This window comes from Leucopleurus acutus (genome assembly GCF_964270905.1).
Source record: "Leucopleurus acutus genome assembly, chromosome: 12".
NCBI classification, from domain to species: Eukaryota; Metazoa; Chordata; class Mammalia; order Artiodactyla; family Delphinidae; genus Leucopleurus; species Leucopleurus acutus.
Window position 1 is genome coordinate 22,397,182 of NC_139154.1, and position 24,589 is coordinate 22,421,770.

Genomic DNA, 24,589 nt, shown 5'->3' on the forward strand with positions numbered 1-24,589 from the left:
GATTTGCCCTAAAGCCCCTGACTCTTCCTCTGTGTCCTCATTCTTTGTCCTCAGTAACGGACGCCCTCTTATGAGGGCGAGGCCAGAGAAACACTTCCACAGAACAATGTGCCATTATAAAGAGTTATATTTAAGGAAAACACGCTTAGTCATTTATTTAAGCTAATCCAACAAATACTCTTTTAGGAAGTCTAGGAAACACGCTGTGGCACATATATGCCTTTGCTTTTGGAGCTGGGCTGAATAAATAACATTGCTGGGGATAAAGGAGCATGGAGACTTGGCATTACTTGGTCTCCCCGGTGTGACAGCCTCCAGCGGAATCTAGCGCTGAGTTGATTCACAGCGACTGTCATGCCAGCGTAGTAGCTGGTGTCCCAGGCCAGGGCTTCATTGCGATGGCCAGCCTCTCCTGCTTCAATCCCTCGGACTGGAGCAGGTCTGTGTGCTTTTGTAGTCTCTCCATTTATTGATCAGCCCCTGTCGCGTCCGAGGTGGTCCTCACATGCAATTGAGCCCTCCACCTCCCAGACCTGCCTCCCTGCCTCTCCATAACCTCTGGACACCCTTTCACCTGGGCTGTCAGAATAATGAAGGCTTGACTTCAGTACTTTCCCTCATTTCTCTGTTCACTGCTCTGCGGGTTAATGCAGATTCCAGACTTCAACAAGCAGCTGTTAAACATGTCATTAACACGGCTTGGGCTGCAAATGAGACTCTGCTACTGGGATTACTCCGTGAGCTATAGTTTTGTGATGAGCTTTGTCAATCACAGCTGACCCGCTGTGTACCGAATAGAACTCAGATTATCTTCTTTCTTCCTCTGACTCTTGTCATTTTTTTCACAAAGAATTACTATTCTACTCCCCGAAAGATTGATTACTTGCACAAATAAGAGAGTCTGAGACATTAATACAAAATTCACAGGCTTTTCTTTATCTCAGACCTGCAACTCCCTCTACATTTCCTCCTGGTAATTATATTAGAATTGTGTACACTAGGAATTGCCATCTGATTATTATGAAACTAGTTTTGTCATGACAAAAATGAGCTTAAGTCTTGTTTTTTTGGAAAATGATCAGTACAGTGCACTGGATGGGAGAGAAGGAGATTAAATCCAACTTACTTTCATCCATGAATGCTTTCATCTCTTTTTCAAACACAGGAAATGATTACCACTGCTATAAGCTGCAGTTCATATGAGTGAAAAAGGATAAGGAAATATTGAAAATTCTGTAACCAACAGTAGGACATAATATAGGTCCCTGGCCCCCACTGAGCGACATGTACTTTATTTTTCCATACTGCCAATGTCAAGAGTTTCATATTTTAAAGGGAGTCTTACCTTGCGGTGTGACATTACAAACTGAGGAATAAACAAATTGACTTTTCTTTCATTTGGACTATTTTGTTTTTCATAGAAAATTAGAAGATAGTATTTATGAAAGCGAATAACTATGAGTTAAAGTGCAACATTCGTTCATGTTTATAATTTACAAAAAAGAGAAGGCAAAGCACTCATTTCATTATATTGTATTTTCCAATATGTCATCAGGTAGACAGAAAGCTCTTCAGGAGCAGTGACCACAGCCTATTGCCTTTACATCCCTGATATCTTGTATGCGGTAGCTATTTGATAGATAATTATTAAGTTAGTGAATGAATGAATGAATAAGTGTTCTGTGGTCGCATTACCGTGTGTTATCTTGAGATTAAAGAACTAAACACAGCTTATAGTTATTCGTGTAGAGAAACGTCAACTGTGTCCTTTCTCTCTGTTTCATACACACACACACATCCTAGCAAGGCTTACATGCCAATTTACTTTCCAAATCAGTCTCTACAGTGGGCCTTCTAGTGAGAGTAGGTACTGAGACTCTCCTGTATCAGTTATCTATTGTCATTATAATGCTGTGTAACAGAACCACAAAACCTTCAGTGCACACAGCAAAGAGCATTTATTGCTTATATGTGTGGGCTCAGCTGGGGGCTCTGCTGATAGGGGCTGGGCCTGATCACGTGTCTGGGAATCGGCTGCTGTGTGAGCTGAGATGGCCTCCACGTGGACAGACGGGACAGTTTGGCTCTGCTCCAAGTATCCCTCATCCCCCAGCTGGCCAGCCTGGGTGTGTCTCCTGTTGATGGCAGCATTGTCAGAGTAAGAAAGCCCAAGCCAGAAGGCTCCTGAGGCCTTGACTAGGGACTGACACGCCCACTCTCTTTTATTGGCCCAACTCAAATAGGAGGGTTGGAGGAATACACTCTGCCTTCATGAGAACTCCAAGCCACGTGACAAAGGGCATTTTTAGTGGGAGGGCTGAGGAGTTTGGCCATTTTTTCAAATTGCACATTTGCTATTAAATGAATCCCTTAAAAACAAAGGATATCAGTTACAGTGAATCAACTGCCTTGTCCTTCCTTCAGCTGACCTATTTGTAACTTCTAATCACAGGTGCAGAAAATGGAACTCTTCTGCCCAAATGAGGTAAAAGGAAGAAATGTGCATCTTCCTCTTATTTGGAATCAATGTTTAGTTCTGGGCCACTTGAAAACACAAGCTTTTTCTGCAGCCTGCTGGCATTCTTTCTGCTCTGTAGGTGTCAATAAAAGAGCAACAGAGACAGTGACAAGACTGCTCGCAGAGAAACAGAACAAAAGGTGAAAGGAAGGTGGGGACAATGTAGGCAAAAAGAAGCAGTGCAGAGACTTCTGCTCCAAAACCAGAGGCTCTAGCTGCTCTCCATCAGCCATGGCAGAGGTAGGAAAAGAAGAGGCGTGGCTCTCAGGGATCAGCAAGGTGGTCGCTCAACAAAGCCCAGGACCCAAGGTTATTTGGATATTTCATAGTTTGACCCATTTACATTTCATGAGCCCCAAATAGTGCTCCTCAGTATTCAGTTTTTTTCTCCATTGATTTTAATGAAGCTCACCATCGGTCCTCAGCCCTGAGGACCAGGGAGAGTGTTTTCTGTCAACAAGCAACCTGGCTTCTGAAGCAGGATGTCTGGGGCTTGTCCACATCTCATTCAAATGTTTTCTCTTCCATCCTGTGATGTGATTCTTGGAACGTGACATGAAGACACATTCAGCTGCTACAACATAAATATGTTCCGCTCTGTAGCTGTGAAAGTTACCAGATTATTCCTGATTCAGACAGGTCATCTAGAAGCTGGGATCAGTAGCTTCTGTGCGGGAAGCGGTGCTAGGTGCTGCTCATGATGGGGCGTGCTTGCATCCCTCCACTGAGATGTCAAATCACATGGGTCCCCTCTTGCTTTCCAGCACCTCCTCTTCATTGGAGGCCTCAAATTTTTGTGTCTCTGACTAGATCAGGGAACAGATGTATTTATTTGGTGTTTAGTCCATTAATTGCGTTACTTGTTGAGAAGTGTCTGCTTTATCTTTATGATGAGGAATCCCAACGCAAAAGGCACAGAGCCAGATTCTTCTACTTATTCATCCAAAGATGGCTTCAAGAGGTGGATTAGGCTTATTGTTAGAGCAATGCCAGTCCAAGAACAGGGTTTCCAGGAGGTAGGTTAGGGTCACTTCATTACATAGTCTGTCTAGTTAAAAAGTGTACTTTGTGCAGTTGTAATAAGTGTACATTGGGAAATGAAAAACGTGGGTGCGATTAAAATCAGAACAACAGGACAGGGAGTTTGAGTATAGTGTTAGCAAAGGCCACTGAGATTAGGTTCCCAGTGTTTTGAGTAATCCTACTTAGGTATAGAATTCTGGGAAAGCGAAAGGGAGAAAAAAAGGAAAAACACAAGGAGGGAGAAAATCAATTGGCCAAAATTCTCCTTCTGATTACAAAGTAAACGTGTTTATTTTTTTAATGGGAAAAAACCCCTACATTTCATTGGTTATCTATTGGCTGCATAATAAATTATCCCAACATTTAGTGGCTTAAACAGTAACACTTATTATCTGACTGTTTCTGTGGGTCAGGAATTGGTGGCTGAGTGGAGAGGGTCTGCCTCAAGGTCTCCTGTGAGGTTGCAGTCAAGCCGGGGCTGTGGTCTTATCTGAAGGCTCCACCAGGAGTGGGAAGGGTGCAGGTGTGGATCTGTCTCTAAGCTCACCCAGGGGCGCTTAGTGACCTATCACACGGCTGCCTTACAATATGGCTCCAGCTTCCTCGGGACCAGCAGCCAGAGAAAGAGCAACAGAGAGCTCAGGATGGAAGCAGCAGTCTTTCTAAACCTAGTCTTGGAAGTGAACATCTGCTCAGTTTTCTTTGTTAGGAGCAAGTCAGTCAGTCTCACTCACCCTAAAGGAAGCAGGTGGCACAAAGGCCTCACTGGTGGGTGCTGGGAATTATTGGCAGCTGTGTTGGGAGGTGCCTGACACATACACAAAAGCACAGAGGAGACAAATCCTTAAAAATCATCTGTAATCTCATCACCCAGAGATCGTTATCTTTCAGTTTTAGGTACATACACATACAGACAGTTTTCAATACTTTGGGATACATTTCTATCATTTTCCTTATAAAATCAGCTCATACTACGTGTAACTTTTTGAAACCCTTCACTTAATGGGTATTTAGTAAAAGAGAGAGCTTCTCATTATTCAACAAACGCATATATATTTGAAAACAAAAACAAACAAAAAATTAAAAAATGATCTGTAATTTCACTACTCTGATGTAACTGCTATTGGCCTTTTACAATACTTCGATCTTTTTTTCTTCATATTTATTTATCTGAAAATACACACATATAAACATGTTACCTATTATCATTTGGTAACCCAAATCCTGTTATTGCACCCAAACCTGCTCTTAGCACCGTATTTACAGTGTGTGTGTGCCTGGGGGGGAGCCAGTCTCTTCAGATAACTTATATTTATTGTCAGTATCATGGTTGTCACACATTGATGAACTTGATTAAACTGGCATTTTATATTTTGCCAGTATTGTATTTTGAAGTGCACTATCAAATATACATGCTCATTCAAGTTAAGGATTACCTTTAAAATACAACTTTATTGTTCAAAAGAAAGTAACAACATTTCAACAAAGTTGATCAGATGATGTTTCATTATGCTCAGAATAAAAGGAGACAAATGGACAAGTTAAAGGTAAAAAAAAAATAGAATTCTTTCCTATTAAATGTAGAATTAGCATTTTTGTTTTTGCAAGATAGCATCATGTATCACATTAAATTAATTTTGTTAAATGAACTTCTATTGGTTTGTGATCTTGTTTGTGTTTGATTTGAGCTTTACAGAGAGAGTTATAAGAGGTTATGAACATAAAGAGTTTAGAGCCACTTAAATATTATTATTTAAATGACTTTGTGAGGCAAACATTTAATGATGGTTGGCTATTTACGAGAATTTTTCCCTTTAAGGCATGGGGGCGGATTCATTACTAATCTGCCCACGTTATTAGGAGTGCACTGATGTTTTGGACCACTTCTCTTGCTGCATCTAAGATCTCTCTTCATTATCATTGCCAATAACATCTTAATTCACAGTTATTTTTTCTTTCTTTTCATCCAGAATATCTATCTACTTAGTTAAGGTTGCATCGGCTAATAATGATATTTATCCCCCCCATCCTCTGCCAATTGATAGTATATATGTAGTATCAATTCAATAACAACACAGAAATGTTGTCAACCATATACTAGGCACACTATTCCAGAAAAATTCTTCAATCTAATGAAACATATACTTTAGAAAGGGAGATAGACTCTGTGTGTGTGTGTGTGTGTGTTTTAAATACTACTAAAGTATATTAAAATGTTAGATAGTGATAAGTTCTACAAAGAAAAATAAAGCAAGTGACACTGAAAGCTAATCTAATGAGCCTTGACTTTTCATTACTAGATCCCAAAACCTGTCAGAGAGAGAGGTGGTCATCTTGTTTGTGTAAGGAGCCAGGACAGTACTGCTCAGAATTCTGTCTGCTCAGCACTGGCTGCGCACTGGAATCACCTGGAGAGCTTTAAAGATGCCGTGTCTGGATCCCACCCCCAAGAGCTTCTTTTGTAATTAGTCTGAGGAGCTCTGGCCTGAGTATTGGGATTTTTAACAGCGCCCTAGCCGATTTCCAGAAGCCAGTCTCTAGCTCAAAGTATAAAGCTCCCAGGTGAGGCGTTTGTAGATTGGTCTCAGCATAGATCGGAGGGTGCCAGGCTCCTGCTTAAGGCTCCTCAGTTGCCCGCTCAGGCCACAGTGGTGTTGCTCAAAACTTCCGGATGGCAACTGCAAGAATCGCTCGTGGTGTGTGTTAAACCTCCAGATTCTTGGTATCCTCTCCTGACCTAGTGAGTCAGAATCTCCAGGAACAGGACTAGTGAAGTATCCTGGCTCTTTCTAATGAGCAAAGTGCTCTTATAATTTCCTGGGGAGAAACATTATGATAGTCCCGTGTTAACACTTTACAACAAGCAGCAAAGGGAGTTTTTGGTAAAGGGTCAGGGATGGTTTTGGAATACATATTGGGTTGTTTAGAGGTAATTCATGAGGGGAAGGGCTTTTAAGTTGATGGTGGGATTGTTCCTGGTACTGTGCATTTTCGGTGTTCTCTCTTGTTTTATGAAAGTTTCCTTTATCTTTCTTCTCACATAGAGTGATGGAGAATTTGTTACCATCTTTAATGACCTAGGAGGCACATTTGTAATGGAAGTATAATAAGCTTACATGTATTTAGTTAGGTGATATTTATTTATTTAAAGAAGATCTCAATTTTTATTTTTTATTTTTTAAAAATATTTATTTAGGGCTTCCCTGGTGGTGCAGTGGTTGAGAGTCCGCCTGCCGAAGCAGGGGACACAGGTTCATGCCCTGGTCCGGGAAGATCCCATATGCCGTGGAGCGGCTGGGCCCGTGAGCCATGGCTGCTGAGCCTGCGTGTCCGGAGCCTGTGCTCCGCAACGGGAGAGGCCAAAACAGTGAGAGGCCCACGTGCTGCAAAAAAAAAAAAAAAAGGTGTTTAAAGATCTCAATTACAGCTGATGGAGAATCTGAGGCCAAAACAGTAGGGAATTTAAGAGGACTTTACCTGATAGTACTGTTGGTCAGCAGCTGAGCAGTGTCCAGTTCTCTATGTTTCTATGTATTCTTACTCTTGAGTTTTTCCACCTTGGCAAACATGGACTATTCCCCTTGTTTTCATTTCTAAATTATCCTGACCATTTGCCTGACTGTCCTTAGCCTGTAGCTTGAGTGCTGTTTTCCTTCTGCAACTTAAAATATGCTTCTAAGGTTACAGAATAATAGAGTTCTTTTTTTTTTTTTCGATACGCAGGCCTCTCACTGTTGTGTCCTCTCCCGTTGCGGAGCACAGGCTCCGGACGCGCAGGCTCAGCGGCCATGGCTCACGGGCGCATCCGCTCCGCGGCATGTGGGATCCTCCCGGACCGGGGCACGAACCCGTGTCCCCTGCATCGGCAGGCAGACTCTCATCCACTGCGCCACCAGGGAAGCCAAATAGAGTTCTTTTTAGTAATGAATTAGTCTGGGTATTTTTACTTCATCCCCCCTTAATTAAAAATTGTGAGATAATTTTGCAAACATGTGGATTATGGAACAACGAAAACTTTTTTTTTTAGACAAGTACTTCATGTAGATTTGAATGGTCAGATAGGATTTATAATCCAGCTTGCTGAGGGAGATGATGAAAGCGTTTCACTCTGAGACAGTAGGAAGATCGTTTCTGTCCCAGGACTACAGGGGAGGGAACGGAATACTTTGGTCATGTCAAGAGAAAACTACTGCTTTCAGGAGATAAACTTTCTTCATCACTGATTTTCTGTTATTAACTTATTGTCAGGTTTGAGCTCTTTCTTGTTGTCTGTCTAGAGGTGGATGCGTGGAAGAGAAGCGATTCACACAAAGTCACAGGCAGCACATGGTGGTGAGAGGAAAGTAAAACCAGAATTCCACCAACCGGGTTGTGCACACGGTTCGTCCATTTGGGGTAGGAGGTCTAGACCCTTCGGCAACAGTCAGGATTTAACTCGTCTAGACAAAAACGTGACAGCTCTTAGCAGGGGTCTTCCTTCCTTAGCAGGGCTTTTCCCCCTGCCTCGCGCACATGACTGCCTCTCAGTTTCATTCCTGAGGTCTAGGCTTACACGTCACCTCCTCGGAGAGGCCTGGCACTGCTCTAAGCTCCTGTCCCTAATTTTCTTCATGCTACTTGGCACTGTTCGTGGCTATGTGATCATTTGGTGATTTTATGTCTCCCCCGGTAGCCTCCAGTTCACAAGAGCAGAGACGGTATCATTTCCCCAGTCCTCTGTTTTCGGTGCCTAGAGCAATACTAATTATTCCCGAGGGAACAGAAGAGTGGACCAGACCATGGATGCTGTTTCCTCTACCTGGAAGGCCACGTCCCCAACCTTGCTCTCTGAGATACTAAAACAAAACTCAGTGCTATTGTGTAAATATCATTTTTTTGTTGTGAAAAGTTGCTGTACTTTCTTCTGCTAATAGAATGGTCATTTCCATTTATGTTCCTTAAGCTCTTGCATATGTTTCTATAATTATAGTGGATGCTGAAAACTCGTTAGTTTTATTTTTCTCTAGCCCTATAACACCCACACTGTAGACCCCTTCGTGGCATAATTGTGTCTTGTTCAGCTTCAGGTCCCTTTCACATAGTGGATGCTGGACGCATCAGCATTGTGGATGGTAGGTAGAAGGATGAGGGAGGGAGAGGTTCTGGGGGAGACTAAGGCTGCAGTGGATGCAAAAGCAACAAAACATTGAGCCCTTTACCAAGGCAAGGGACTTCTGGGTATGTACTATTTTGTAAGAAGGTGGTTTTAGATTTTTCTAAGTCATTTCCATTTCCGAGGCTTCATAGAAGCAATTGATGCAGGTTGTAGCCATACTTCTTGGAGCTAGTTGATTTTGAACTAGTGCTATTTCCTGTCTGAGCCCCGATTCCTCATATGTAAACTGCCTCATACGTGTCAATAAGTGCCTCCTTTTTATGAGAAATATCCCATACCTCATGTCATCTTGGGCTGTATTGTGTCTCTTCCTGAGGATGCCGGGAACTGCTGCTTCTGGCCAATGATCGGCAGCCGTGTACTGTTGGTGATGAGTGTATAGGAACTTTATTTGAACTGTACAATGAAGGTTGATTACACTTTGTCTCACAGCGATCAAAGCAGTCACATTGGCAGGCGTGTCCACCGAGAAACCGCATGTCCTGAACTTGGCTGGTGAAAAAGAGTGTGATGAATTCACCCCCTCAGGATCCTGGGGGAGCTGGTATTTGTGCCATTAGCCGTTTTATTATGAGGCAGTTTACTTTTGGAGCGCAATCAAAAAGACCTTTAGTTTGTCAAGTATCAAAAGACTTTCCCATAAAATGCCACCTGATTTTTTAAAAAATGTAGTCTTGAAAGTCAGTATGACAACAAATCTTCAGACTTGTGCGAATTTTTAGCCTTTACTGCTTTCTCTCTCTCTCTTTTTTTTATCCTTTACTGCTTTGCGTTTATCATTATTATTTTTGCTTCTGCTCTGAGTACTGTTTTTCCCAGTTTATGCATTTCTGCATATCCGATGGGTAGGGACAGTCGTGGTGTCAGTGGTAGTTAGATGTCGTGAGATGAGATGCAGACAGGATGAGGACACAGAATCAGAGGGAGAGCCCGTGAAGCTACGCTTACAGCTGGCAAACCTAAGGACTTCCGGAATTTCTCTAAGCAGCAGGCTTTGGGGCTCAGCTGCAGGCAGCCCAGCACCAGAGCTAGCAGTAACACCAAAAAATTTAGCTGAAGTTAAAGCGTTCTGCTCATCACCGATAGCCCCGCAGCCCACGCTAATGAGAGGGATAAAAGAAAATTAGAAATAAAAGGACATTTGGTGTGGAGCACACACCAAGAGGGAAAACAGGAATTCGGTAGGCTCTCCTGGTCTGCCTTTGCCTGCTAAGGCAAATCAGCCATCTCTCTGTTGTGTGAAGGCCGTTCCTCCTGCAGCCCTCCAGAAGAAACGCTGAGCCTGCCCCCCTTTTTCTGAAGCATTTGGAAGTCTGAACACTCCATTTCTCGCCCCTGCCAGCTTTTGAAAATTGGCCTCTCCCCTCCTTGGGATTTAGCAGCAGAGTCAGCAGTGACTCCACAAAGCCCCTTGCACACTGGGGGTTAAGGCCGAGGGTAGGGGCTGGATTTTTCAGGAGTAAGCAGAATCTTAATGCCCTCGCCCCAGATGGCAAGAGGAAATGAAAATATACACCTGAGTGTATTTGCGTGACTTTGGGGCTGCAGGGCTGGCGGTGCTTCCAGCCACACAAGGGTTGCCCACGCTAATAACTATAATCAGACCCAAATTACGCACTGCCAGTTGATTTACTTATTTTCCCCGTCAGAAAGACAATGCCTCACCAACAAGTCGCAGACAGTCCTTCCCCGTAAAGGCCGGGGTGCTCGATGTACATTCCGAGCCACACGCGGGAGTGCCGAGGAGCCAGCTACCACGGCTCTTTAATCAGGAGTGTTTGTTGATTTGAGCAGAGGCCCTATGCTGTGAAATGAAAACAGAAAACCAAATTTTCTTGAGCAATCTTGCTGTTCCTGCTTCAGGTGCTAGGCCATTTCACTAAAGCAGCTCAGACGAGAATGTCATTAGTTCTTAAGCCCCAGGTGAATTTGCCACTGTTCCACATGATTAAGCCAGATAATTGTGTGTTGATAGCGAATGTGGTTGGTGAAATACAATTTCTAGGACCTTCCTAAACAAACACAATGTAAGAGTGAGTCAGAGTGCTGTCATTTCAGTCCTTTGTCACAGGTTTTGCACGGCAGACATCTCTGGTGAGGGCTGGCGGGTAATTCAGTGGCGATGGCCATCCCTGGGTTCTTAAAGGTGACCTGGTTTGGAAAGTGCATCACACATCATTCTGCATTTGTTTAGGGAAGGAAAAAAAAAAAAATCTCATTAGAAGGCCGGCTCCTACCGGTACCTTGTTTTGGACCCTGAATGTAAATGCTTACTTTAAGTTTGTTTTAAAAAGCATTCGTGATTTCAGAGATCCTTTCTGAAGTGTGTAAAAATACCGACGTCTCCAATGATAAAAACAACAACAACATCTGCCAATGGCAAAATATAGTCGACTTTCGGGGCCAAGTTTTCGGAAGCAGCCAATGTGTTTGCACGTGTGATTTTCTTTCTCACATATAAGTTTCTGTGGATACGAAAATGTCTATTTGTATTTACAAATCAGGTGTCTGTGTCTTCAGTGGCTTTTCCCGCACCTACATATCGAGGTGTCTGTGTCTTCAGTGGCTTTTCCTGCACCTAGATATCAAGGCTTTTACCATTTGTGGTGTGAAGGTGGAAGGTTTTTAATTTGTTGATGGTGGTGTTTGGCATGGGAACTTGGTGATTTTAAAAGCAAATTTACTTTTCAGAGGGATCATTTTTCCTTGCAATGTGTGCATTGTTTTATTCCCCCCTTCCCCTCAAAATTAAAAAAAAATTATAACATAGTATATTCTGATAGGTTTTTGCGTACAAAGTGCTCATTTGATCATTACGAAAGAGGACAGCCATTGACGTCCAAAGCAAAAAGAATAAAAGCTAAAAATGGAAGCCAAACTAGAAGGTCAGGAAAACAACAGCCCTTTGGCTGGTGTGAGAAAATACACACACCTGAAGTGGGCACAGCTGTGTGGTCGAGGGCTGGCTGCTAATGTGGGTGCTTCACAGTCAACAGCAACAGTCAAAATCACGACTGTGAAAAATGCACAACGAAGCCCCAGAGCCCTAGCAGGTATGGAGACAGGATTTCCTCTCTCACATCCCCACTGAACACTCGCAGTGATGGAGAGGTCCTTGCCTGTGGCATGTAGGGTAGTCCTGTGTGCGTCAGGGCTGCAGCACGGTAACCACCTGAGGATGATTGGAAATGCTTTGCCTGGCCATCATTTTGGGCCATCGCTCAGATGCCTTCCAGGGCTGCAGCCACCACCCCCACAGTCTCTGCTCCAGCAGCTGCGGCCACATCGGGATCGAGCATGTCCCCCTGGTGAGTCCTTTCTTCCAGGCATCCTTGGATGGCTTGGTCTTCCAGCTCTTCCAAACTCCTCATAAGATACTTGTTGCAATTGTTGTCCCCTTTGTCAAGGGAGGGGAAGAAAAATTTTGGAGGGTAGAAGACAGATAATCCAGGACAGAATTGTTTCGAAAGGAGGTAGCCCTGTGACAGCAGAGTTGGTGGTGGGTTTCTTCTTTTCTGTGCAGTCGGCAAAAGTCCCAGTGGAAGTGGCTGGCAGCCAGAAGGGGCGCAGCTGAGAGACCCTGCCTGACATGGTGCCTGTAACTCCTCCACTCATCCCTCCTTCAGTTAGAGCACATGGAAACCTGACGCTCTTCGTCTTAAACACTTGGGTTATCATACAGGCATGAAGAACCAATCACAGGGCAAGACCCAGCCTTGACACTGGGAAAGCACCACCCTAGGTGAGAATTCCCGGGATCAGCTGTGACTTTGGACAGCTCACTTCGTCAACACGCTCTTCAGTTTTCTCATTTGTAAAATGGGAAACAAGGTGAGATTACATCTCATTTATTTACCTGCTCTGGAAGTCCAGGATTCTTTCTAAGTGATATTGGACCATTAAGCTTTGGTGGAGAAAGAATAGAGTTGGGAAGGCAGTGGGACTCCGGGCACAAGAAACTTCGAAGTAGAATAAAAGTATAAGATCCTAAAGTAGGATTGAGGGAAAATGCTTCATCACGCATGATGTGGGCTGTTCATGGCTGAGAAGGTGCTGGAAACAAGGGCAGCTTGCTAACCCTTGGCTGACTCTGCCAGCAAGATGATGTTGACCCTATCCAGAGTGGGAAAGCATCCCCTGCTTTCAAAGATCAACAAATTCCAGGAGATGAGGCACCTTGGGTACAAGGAAACCTTAGTAACAGCCTGAAGCCCTGCAGAGGTGTTGGAGTTATTACTAGAAGACAGCTTGGTTGCCAGAACAACAAGCACAGAGGAAGCTGGGTCAGAATGCAGTCCAGGGGATCAGCGGGGACCTTTTAGCACTTTAAAAATTAGGATGATGGAGAGAGAAAAGGATCTGTCAGGCTTGAGAACTCTGCCTAACATTCCAGCATCCTGAAAAATTCCACAGTCTACATGGGGCCGTGTCATGCTAAGCATAAAGGCGTTTTAAAAAGTAAAGTTAGGGCTTCCCTGGGGGCGCAGTGGTGGAGAGTCCGCCTGCCGATGCAGGGGACACGGGTTCGTGCCCCGGTCCGGGAAGATCCCACATGCCGCGGAGCGGCTGGGCCCGTGAGCCATGGCCGCTGAGCCTGCGCGTCCGGAGCCTGTGCTCCGCAACGGGAGAGGACACAACAGTGAGAGGCCCGCGTACCGCAAAAAAAAAAAAAAAAAGTAAATTTAAAATATTATTGAAAATGGGACGATAGGTTTAAAAAAGTAGAAAGTAGTAAATGGTCAGCTCTGAATCTGGCGTTAGGCATGTTTGTACGGCTAGTTCAGGTTTATGTCCATTTCAAAACACGTCTAAAAAAAGTTGCTGGTCTCCTTTATTTTAACTTCACAAGAAATCTTTCTGTTAAAGACTGTAGTGTATGGGTCTCTGGGAGCAGAGGGAATAAGGCAGTTGGCAAAGCTAATTCCGCCCGAAATCTTGAGCCTGACCTTCTGAAAGAGTGGTGACCAAGCATGTCCAGACTCGCTGCCCACTGCTGGCACACGTCCCCTCACCACGGAGCAGGGGCTGCTCTACCAAGTGGTAAACAGAGTTGAAGCTGGAGCCAAATCACTGGTCCAAGACCTTGGGTGTTTCCTTCACAAAGTGTAGCCCATGTTTAATGTGGAAAAGGGAGGGATGCAGTTGTTCTCTAATGTACTTGCCCACTGGGAGACGGGGGCTATAACCGCGTGATTTCTATGACCAGGAATGGCAGGGATGCTGCTAAACTCACCCGCTCTGTACACAAGGCATCTCTGGCCTCTCTCCCCAGCCACTTTGCCCCTCCTAGCCTTACCCATTTATGTCTATTAATGCCACTAAAATGGGGGGAAATGGCTGCATTTTCCCCCAAAAGAGTATAGGGAGGGCTATAAATCAGAGACTAGGTAAGCGAGACTAAAACCCAATCCCATCAGAATGATTAGATTCTGTCCTACAAAGTACTTCATTTGAACATCACTCCTGTGAGTTCTTAGATGTAATATTTGTGGCTCAGAAATGCTTTTTCTTTGTTAAGTGATTGCAGCCAAAGGAAAGGAAATGTGTGGCAGCCAGCATTTTAAAATGAACCATTGTGGCCCTTAGCATTTTATAAGGAATCATAAATTTCAGCTGACAGCTTATTTCTTGATTCCTTTCTAATTAGAGACTTAATAATATATATTTCTTGAAGGAGAAAGTGGCCTGGGCTCTTATGATGCCAGAATCTTTGCTAAAAGAAAACAACCGAGGCCAATGTCAAACCTACGATGGATTCAGTGCATCAGAGAGGTCCTGGACATCGTGCTACTAAATTAAGGGGAAACCAGAAGCATGTTTTAATACTTTTAAATAATTGTGTCTAAATAGCCTTGCTCACTCCTTAAACAGCTAAATCTTTTTAATGCCTCTCAAAAAGGGTTCCAAATGGATTTAAATGGGTTTGATGAATGCGAAATTTCCCTCTCTACTTGTAACATTTCCAGAAATAGTGCAATTAATTTGATTTGCCTATAGGTACAAATCATTAGTAAATTGGGTGCTTCTGTTTGAAGAGATTTCAGTCTTATTTAATCCTTTCAAATCAATGGGTTTTGGTCAAAAATAATCATTCTGTGAATTTTGAGACATCAATCCTCAGTACTGGATTTTTCTATTGTTTTAATACCGTACATCAGAAATTTCGTTAAACTGTCTAATAACTAGGCATCTCCTTTGTGATAAGGACTTTTCATGTGCACTCATCATAAGAGCTTCTCATGCTATTAACAGTTCTTTAGGTCAAAATGTTTTAGGTTCTCTCCTGAATTTTTTTCTTTTATTTACTGGAGTCAGCTCGGCATGAGCCTGCTTGAATGGTTTACTCATCTTTCAGCAGGACTCAAATGTCGGGATTCAGACATGTCTCAAATAATCTCCTTATGATTTTATTCAAATGAACCCTCAAAAACTATTCTCTAGGTGTTTAGACAGGAATTGAGCCTTGCTAAGGATGAGAATGTGCTCACCTGGAAGCTTTGGAATATTTTTGGGAGCAGCCTTTCCATTAGGAAATGCAGTCATTTCATGCTCAACGTCAGGGATCCTATGCAGAAAAACAGATATCTGCCTGAAAACACTCAGTGGATGGTCATTTTCTGTTACCATAAATGGGAAAAATTATGGCCTTCCATGTGAACACAAAATCCCTAGCTAATGTCCTGAATACGATGCAAGTACTCTAAGTGTCCCACATAGCTGTAACAAGCCACTGTGTTAAGATGCACAATGTAAGCTCTACTTCCAGATCACTAATATATTACCTAGGCTGTTAGCCAACAGTTGTTTTTACTGCTGCTCCATGGCCACTCTTAGCTCCAACATTTAAAGCACATATTCTTTCTGATGACATTTGGTGTGAATTTTAGCATAACTACCCATGATTCTGTGAGTTGCATATGGACTGTAATTCAAGGCTTTTCTGCGTATTGCTTGGTTACGCAATTGCTTGGTATGTTGTATTGAGTTTGGGGAATATAAAAATAATACTTCTATATGAACTTTTGTCAAAAAACATTATATTGGAAGACAAAGATAAGTTATGTAGTTTTAAAATTAAAAAGCAAAAGAAGGATTGCTTCTGGCCATGCTGAAGTAACCAACCTGCACTCATGCCATAGATACCTAGAAAACTAGACAAAATCCATGAAATGATTTTTTTAAAGACATTGAACACCAGGCACTGCAGGACTAGGATACTGAAGAAGAGGGAAACAAACAAAGTGAGTGCTATGGACGCCCCAGTTTGCTGCTTGGAGTTCTTTAAAACTGGAGTGTAAGGAGGAAGAACTTAGGCAGAGAAGAGTGGCCTTACTGAGCTGACAAGACAGAGATTGTAGTACAGGTAGTTTCATGTGGCTGGAATTTTCAAAGCAGAGTACCACTGAGGAGAGAGAGAGGGAAGAGGGAGAGAGAGGGAGAGGAAAGGAGAGAGAGAGGAAAGAAGAGAGAAGAGAGAACCCTTACAGGAGTTTCCTCAAGACTTTCTATGTACTAAACTGTACATGCATAGAGTAAAACTCCATGATCAGGGCAAAAAAATAATGACTAGTGAGTTGTAAGCTGAATACTTCCAGAGCTCACACAGAGCTGGGAGGCAATCACATTCCAGCTGGTCTGAGTGAAGAAATTCTATTGCCTTTGCAGGGCCTTCAGTAGAGACCTCAGCAGAGTGAGGTCTTGTTAGTATGGCTAAACTGCCCTCAATAAAGACTACTGTAGGCCCACCCTGATATAGCTTAAAAACAAGCTTCCAAAGGAAAAAAATAACCTGCTAATAACTGTCTGCCAGAACAAAGCTCAACACTTTACATAAAGGCCACAAAATCAAGCACTCAACAATGTAACAACCACAATGTGCAGCATCTAATAAAAATTACTAGACATTTGAAGAAGGAGAATGTGGCCCATACCTGGAGAAAAATCAGTCAATAGAAACAGACACAGAAATGACAGAGATGATACATTAGCAGATAAGAAATATAAAATGTTATTATAAATATATCCAAGAATTTAAAGGAAAATCATGAGCATAATGGAGATAGAAATGGAAACAATAAAAAGGAAGAAATTGAAACCATAGAACTGAAAAACACAATATCTGAAATGAGAAATTCACTGTATAGGATTAACAGCAGATTAGACATTGCAGAAGAAAAGATCAGTAAATTTGAAGGCAAGACAATAGGAAACAGTGAAACAAAGTACAGGCGTAAAAAGGCTAAAAAGTGGACCGACCTGAAAGACAGTACTAACTGGCCTATCATACGTGTATTTTGAATCCTAGCAGGAAAAAGAGAGAAGGGTGCTACAAAATAATTCAAGAATAATGGCCTAAAATTTCCAAGTATAATAAAACTTATAAACCCATTGATCCAAGAAACTCAAAAATCTCAAGTAGGATAAACAGTAAGGTACATGGTAATGAAATTCATGAAAACCAGTGACAAAGTCAAAAATTTTGAAATCTGATAGAAAAAAAAAATGCATATTATATTAAAGGGAGTGAAGAAAAGAGTTAGTGCCAATTCTGTTAAGAAACTGTGCAAGCCCAGAGTCAATGAAACATTTTTTAAATGCTGAAAGAACAAAAAATGTCAATGTAGAATTCTACATCCTGTGGGAAAAAAAAAAAAAAACCCTTGAAAATAAAGGTAAAATAAAGACACTTTAAGAAAAACAAATGCTGAGAGAATTTGTCATCAGCAGACCTGCACTACAAGAAACATGAAGGGAAGTTCTCTGGGCCAAATATAAGTAATACCAGATGGAAACTTGGATCTACACAAAAGAGGGAAGAATATCAAAGATGTTAAATGTATGGGTAAATGTTAAATAGTATTTTTTCATTTTTACAGTTATTTAAAAGATAATTGACTGTCTAAAGCTAGTAAACTAATAACAACATATTGTGGGGTTTCTAACATATGCAAAAATATGTGACAAAAATAGTACAGAAGTTGGGAAGTGGGAAAGAGAAGTGTACCCTTGTAAGATTCTTGTGCTATATGTCATGATATAGTATTATTTTAAGGTACATAAACTCTAAGATAAAGATGCATATTTTAGATGCTAGAGCAATCACTAAGGGGCAAAACAAAGAGAGATAGCTAAAAACAAAACAAACAGACGAGCAAAACCAAACCAAACAAAACACTACCAAGAGTTATCCTACCAGGAAAATATTCAGCAGAGAGACGTTTTGCTGGGTATATCTGTGGATGGATTTATTTGAAGTGTTTGTTCACAGAGTAAAGTTATCTTTATTTTTAAACTCATTCCACAAAAATGTACAAGTGCTACTACACGTCTGCTCGTTGCTGTAGCAGGCAAAGGACTAGAAAGGGCAGAATACCCCACGGAGCTTGGGCAGCTCACAAGGGCTTTCCTGAAGAAGAGTCAAAACTTCATGTGGTTTTGTTTAAATGAAGCCTGTGGAAAGGGAGTTTTCTGAAAAAACAAAGCAAAGTGAACAAATAGCACCATTGTATTTACTTCTGGTTGCAGGAGGGACAGGAGTGGTCTCCTCTGAGCATTCACTCCCGCAGGGGATGGAGCAGGGTGGGAACTCTGGGAGCCTGTGGACCCTGCGTGCCCCTCCTTGTCTGACGTTTGGCACAAATGTCCAAGGAAGAGCTACGGCCCTTCAATCACGTGATGCAGTTAAGCTTCTTCACCAAGGCCCTTTTCCACCCCTCCATCTCTATTGTGTGATGACGTCTAAGGTAATTAGGACAGTTGTGTGGTGATCTTACTCGAGCCATTTATTTTAGTAAAATTCCCTTATTGTGGACTGAATGTCTGTGTCCCCAGAAAATGCATATGTTGCAGTGCTAACCCCCAGTGGGACTGTTTTTGGAAACGAGACTTCTAAGGAGGTAATTTGGGTTAAATGAGAGGGCAAGGGTGGCCCCTGATCCAGTGCGGTGAGTGTCGCTATGAGAGACACATGAGATGTGTGTGTGTGTGTGTGTGTGTGTGTGTGTGTGTGTGTACACTGAGGAAAGGCCATGTGAAGGACAACAAAAAGGTAGCTGCCTGCCACCCAAGATGAGAGCTCTCACCAGACGTCAGCCCCGCGGGCAACTTGATCATGAACTTCTAGCCTCCAGAACTGTGAGGAAATCCATTTCTGTCCCTTAAGCTCCCCAGTCTGTGATAGTAGTTATAGCCGCCTGAGGATACTAATATATCCCTGAACAGTCTAAGCAGGGCATTTTAAAACCATGAGCCTCATGTCATTTGTGACCTCGCCAACTGAAGTTTGGGGAACGATTGGTGCTTTTCGCATCGCTCCTGGGGTCAGAATCACGTTCCCCTCCATCCGGGCTGGGCCTTCAGTCACCTTCTCTAAGCAGTCAGGCTGGGCCATGGGACTACTGGGCACCAGCCCACTGAACCTGGAGAAGATGCGGTCCCAGGGGCCTCCTTGCCTTCTCTTCCTTTTAATTACTTTTTACCTTTTCATCTTAAGCGCGTATTGTTTCCGCACTATCGTTCTGCTTTCCCTGCCTGTCAACATGCTCCAATCAGAAGCGAGTTGTGTTGGTGTTTCTTGCCTGTAAACTGAAGTGCAGATTTTACGTGTGCTAGGTTATTTGAGTTTCCCCACCCTCATCTCTAGGGAGTATTTCCTGGTAATATGAAGAGACACTTATAAAAGGACTTCATAGTTTTCAGTCTTGGCCTCTCTTCCTCGAGCTAGGTACTTTTGCAAACAGTGACCAAGTAAGAACAAACAAACAAAAAAACCAAAGAAAAGGTTTTTGAATATTCTTTCCATTGACTGTGTTAAAAAAAAGACCCTCCCTCTGACAGCCAGTTCTTAGCATAACATTCAATATATAGTAAGTGTTCATATAGTAAATGTTCAATAAAAATCAGTGTGTAGGGAATGAATACATTCTGAAATGAACTGTCATAACTGTCTGAAGCTCAATTTGAAAGTGAGGATTCTAGGGAATTCCCTGGGGGTCCAGTGGTTAAGGCTCCACACTTCCACAGCAGGGGGCTAGGTTCGATCTCTGATCAGGGAGCTAAGTTCCCGCAAGCTGTGTGGCACGAGGGCCCCCCTAAACCGCCAAAAAAAGGGATGATTCCAAATCATACTGTCCTTTATAAGCTTTTGTAATTCACAGGTTAAGAAATATTTCGATATTTAAATTAAAGCTTTTTCCCAAGGTAATTTTCCTACACGGTGAAAGAAAACTCTTTAATTAATTGAGTAATTTGAGCTCCATAAAAACAAAGAGCAGTTGAGCTTTTCCTAAGCGAGTCCACCTAACAGGACTATGTGGGTGGATGCATGGGACCCAGCGCACGTTTCCTTGGTTCATCGCTGACCCTCACTCGTCAGGCTCACTCGTGTGAACATGGGTCCCAGTCACCACTGTTTGTGTGCCTGCTGGCTTTTCCTTATACCATAGAACTTCAGGGAAAATAGCAAGAGATCCAATGTCCTTCAGGAGATGACTTTCGTTACTAATGCCTGACGAGAGGTATTCAAAACAGACATTTTCTTTTGAACCATCCACTTGTACAATGTGTATTATTCCCCCACGTACACACACACTTTCTTTGTCCCTAACTTGTTGGCCCTTACTCCACCTGCAATAATCCATTAACTTTTCAATGTTGGGAGGTATGGGTAATAAGTTAGAATAGAAGCTACCTCTTTGGATATCATAAAGCAAAGCTTCCCGTGTCAGGGTTAAATGTTTATTCTATACCCTAACGTGATGTAACCCATTGATGTTTTCAAATGAACGCTGCATAGGGGCAGCCCTACAGCAGCGTCTGGGAGGGCGCTGGTTGGATTTCATGTGAAATGCACAAGCCTGAGTCTTCTTTATAATAGCAGATGACATCTTCATGTTTTAAAAGGTCTTCTGTCTTGATGGAAGGATTAGAATATACAAGGCAAGAACATGTGTTAAACCCTTTCTTTTGACAGCGAGGGAAGTAAAATGAGGGAAGCTGATTAGTTTATAGGGTCTCAGTTTTGTTTCACTGCTCACATCCTGGAAGGCCTGTCCTCAGAGGTATGGAGATGTCACAGGTTGCCCCAGGTCACAGTATTGCCTACATCAGCAGTCAGGGTCAAAGCGTTGCCTACATCAGCAGTCGGGCTCAGAACAGTGTTTACAAAAAATGTCAATATGGGAAATGGGTGCTGTGAACCTTTCTCATGGGACATGCTTCCACACCCAAGTGCGTGTCTCTGCCATGTCCTGACTTGCATCAGAAAACCAAGAAAACAACAAATGGTTTCACTTTCTTTTCTTCCCCTTCCCATTTCGAATCCCAGCGTTTTGGTCCACATTACCTTATTTTGCAGGAAAACAAAACAACAACAAAAAAGCCTTTGCAAACCTGCCAGGAGACAGAGAGGCAGGAAGAATATTAAGCAAGGAAGAACACTTCTGAGTTGGGCTGGCGAAAGCCACTGTGTTTGCTGGAGGGGAGCAGATGAAAGCGATCTGCACACGTCATTTCCCTACGGGGCCTGCCTGTATGAGAGCAATTCAGGGTCCACTGCACAGAGCAATGGAACGTCCCTTCCACACCAGCCTGCCCCCGTGGTCTTTATCAAATTTAAATGACCTGTGCCCACCAGGACAGATGTATACAGGTGTGCGTGTTGGCTAGGTATGCCGCATCTTAGATGCTGGTAGACTTCTTATGCATGAAACTATGGATTGGTGGCTCAGGATACAAATTATATTTTAATATGATCAGCAAGGTTTCAGGTAGACCCCCCAAGTTTCCCAGCTTTGGGGATTTGACTTGTTTTTGAGCTCAGAATCCTGAATACTTCTAAAATCCATCTTCCAGGTACAACTCTGATGGAATGACTCACCTAATAAATCGTCTTGTCAGGGAGTCGGAGAGCTGCAGTGTAGTGTTCAGCGCGGCTTAGACAGCCACCCGCCACCTAATCAGAACAACAGTCCTGCCCTGCAGCTGATGAAGGTAAGCACCGTAATGCACTCAGTCCAGTGGGAAAGTTCCAGCTCTCCACACATCTGGGATTGAAACCTTCCCTGTGATCACTCACTCTCACTGGAAGGTCTCAACCCTTTGCATTGCCATGTGTGGGATCTCTGGATGCCCCAAGAATCCGCCACCAGCTAGGACAGTCCTTTTTTCTCCTTCCTTTTCTTTTCTCATCCTTTTTTTTGTTACTTTCCGAAGGGGTCTACAAGGAAGGGTACCAGTAGCAAGAGGCCTGTGTCCTGGCTGGAAAGGGTGTTGCAAACGCATTAGGAGTTTGGGTGAAGGTGAAAGTTGTCAGGCTGTGAAAAATGGCATCGGTGTTGGCTGACCTGAAATAGGGCTGTAAAGTTCTATTCCTCACAAAGGCAAGATATATTATTGCTGTAACGCCATTATTCCGCTCCATCACTTCTAAACCTTGTTCCCATTATCTGCAAGTTAAATATAACCCAATGTAAAAACAGGAAGGACAGCGCCGAGTTGTCCAGCTTAACAGCACACACTTAAAACATAATAGAGCACTTGTTACTGTATTTTATGGAACGGAAACTCCAAATGTAAAGATGTATTAAGGAAATATCTCAAAGTTATTAGGGAAGGATATTTACAATTACATATTGCTTTATATTATGCTTTTATGAACATCTCAGGAAATGAAATAGCCCTCAGCTGTAGAGAGTGAAGAGCGAGGTAATTTCCCTTAATACGGGTGATAAAATTAATCTGATTGAAATCGCGGGTGATTATTTCTCAGAATACTGAGTGGCAGTACAATCACTTACACTCTTTTATATTTTTTTAGTCAAAGCTCGGGTAGATGAAAGCTAATTACAAAGTAGTGATGTGAAGCGCTAAGGAAATAGTTTGTATAGCACAGAACAGGCACGGCTAATTGGGGTTTGTGATTACACAGATTGTTGTTAAGGAGAATTAACTACCAGCAGTCTCTCCTGCAAAGCTTCTCATCAAGGCAAAGTAAAAATAGACACTGGATCTGTTATTTATCTAATTATGCCTTGAATATTTTCACAACCATGTTACACACCCTCAAATGGTTGGTTGTTCAAAAACTTTCGGTCCCACGCTGCTTGTGATCAAAGCGGCGATATGAATTTTTTGACACCAGGCACTCCCCAGATCACTTTCCCCAAATCCCTGTTCACAGGGGACGTCCATTGAAGCCTTCGGCGTGAGGAGGCTGGGTGGGGATTACTGCGCCTGCTGGTACAGAGGATGTGATGATAGGGGGCGGTCCTGTGTGATAGAGCTTTATGGATACCTAGACGCCATCAGTTCAACGTGTTTATATCAGAGATGACCTTATCGCAGGCAATGTAGTAACTTCAGGAGAGCTTTGAGGCCTTCAGTGGGTAAAAATGAATTCATTAGAAAGGCACCAGATCCCCTTGACCTATAGCAATAATGTATTGCCTCCTTCTCGTGGTCATGCTCCTAATCCTTATATGTCCCTGAAAGCCCTCATTTATAGGATTTGTTGAAGCTTGTATCAGAGTCCGTTGAAGAAATAATTAGTTCTAATGACCACCTGTTTAATCAGTCTTCCTTCCTTCCTTCCTTCCATCCTTCCTTCCTTCCTTTCTTTTTCTTTCTTTCTTTTTCTTTCTTTCTTTCTTTCTTTCTTTCTTTCTTTCTTTCTTTCTTTCTTTCTTTCTTTCTTTCTTTCTTTCTTTCCTTCTTCTTTCCTTCCTTCCTTTTTCTTTCTTTCTTTCTCTTTCTTTCTTTCCTTCTTCCTTCTTTCCTTCCTTTTTCTTTCTTTCTTTCTTTCTTTTTTCTTTCCTTCCTTCCTTCCTTCCTTCCTTTCTTTCTGTCTTCCTTCCTTTCTTTTCTTTCTTTCTTTCTGTCTGTCTGTCTGTCTGTCTGTCTGTCTTTTAAAATTTGTTGGCCACATGGCATGTGGGATCTTAGTTCCCTGACCAGGAATCGAACCCATGCCCCCTGCAGTGGAAGCTGGGAGTCTTACCCACTGGACTACCAGGGAAGCCCCTAATCGGTACTTCTTGAATTGAGGGCCAGGACAGTAAAAACTGCCGGCAGGAGCTCAGGCAGAAGCCCCATCACATGCTCGCTATCCTGTCTTTACCTGTCTCCCTCCTACTCTGTGAAGCCCGGAGCCCTCTCATCACCAGCCTGGTGTTTTGCTGTCCTGCCATCCTCCCTCCCTTTCAGTCCTGCACTCCTTCATTTAGCGATTATCGAGGGCCTCCTCCATGGGCAGGACCCTGGGTCCTGGAGGAGGGAAAATCGCCTCATCACTCGCTTTTGTAAGATCATGGGGATCTCACCCGTCTTCTCCTGGCCCCGCTGGCGGTGGCTTTGGGAGGCTACTGTGAGCCTGTGGGATGTGTGGAGGGATGGAGAAGACGCCTTGAAGGCAAAGCTCTGTGAATCAAACAGTTGTAAAGGCAGTGCTGTAAGTATGCCATTATGAAAGGCACTTCCTAGAATAATTCTGCCTCAGATGAAATGCAGATTTATTGACAAGGTGATATTTTCTGAAGACAAGGTGTCTTCTGGAAGTCTCATTTGAATGGTGACAAACAGCATCTCTCAGGATGTGAGCAGGTGCGAGAGTAAGTGCTTAGCGTGGGAGCATCGCTGTTTGGCTTGGTGATACGCCTCTGCTGCACAGACCAAACGTAATAGCTTCGCAAGTTGCTTTAATAGACCGAAGATCAGCCAGCAGCATGCCTTGGTAACACAACTTAGAGATCTCCACTCCTGCTTATTTGCTTACGGTTTCTTTTCTTCTTTCTCACTGGTCTGCTTTTTGTTTAATCTTCGTAATGAAAATGACCAAGCTGCTTCGGGAAATTATGCACTCGGTTTAATTTTGAACGTGGGGAGAGCAGGAGGGAAAC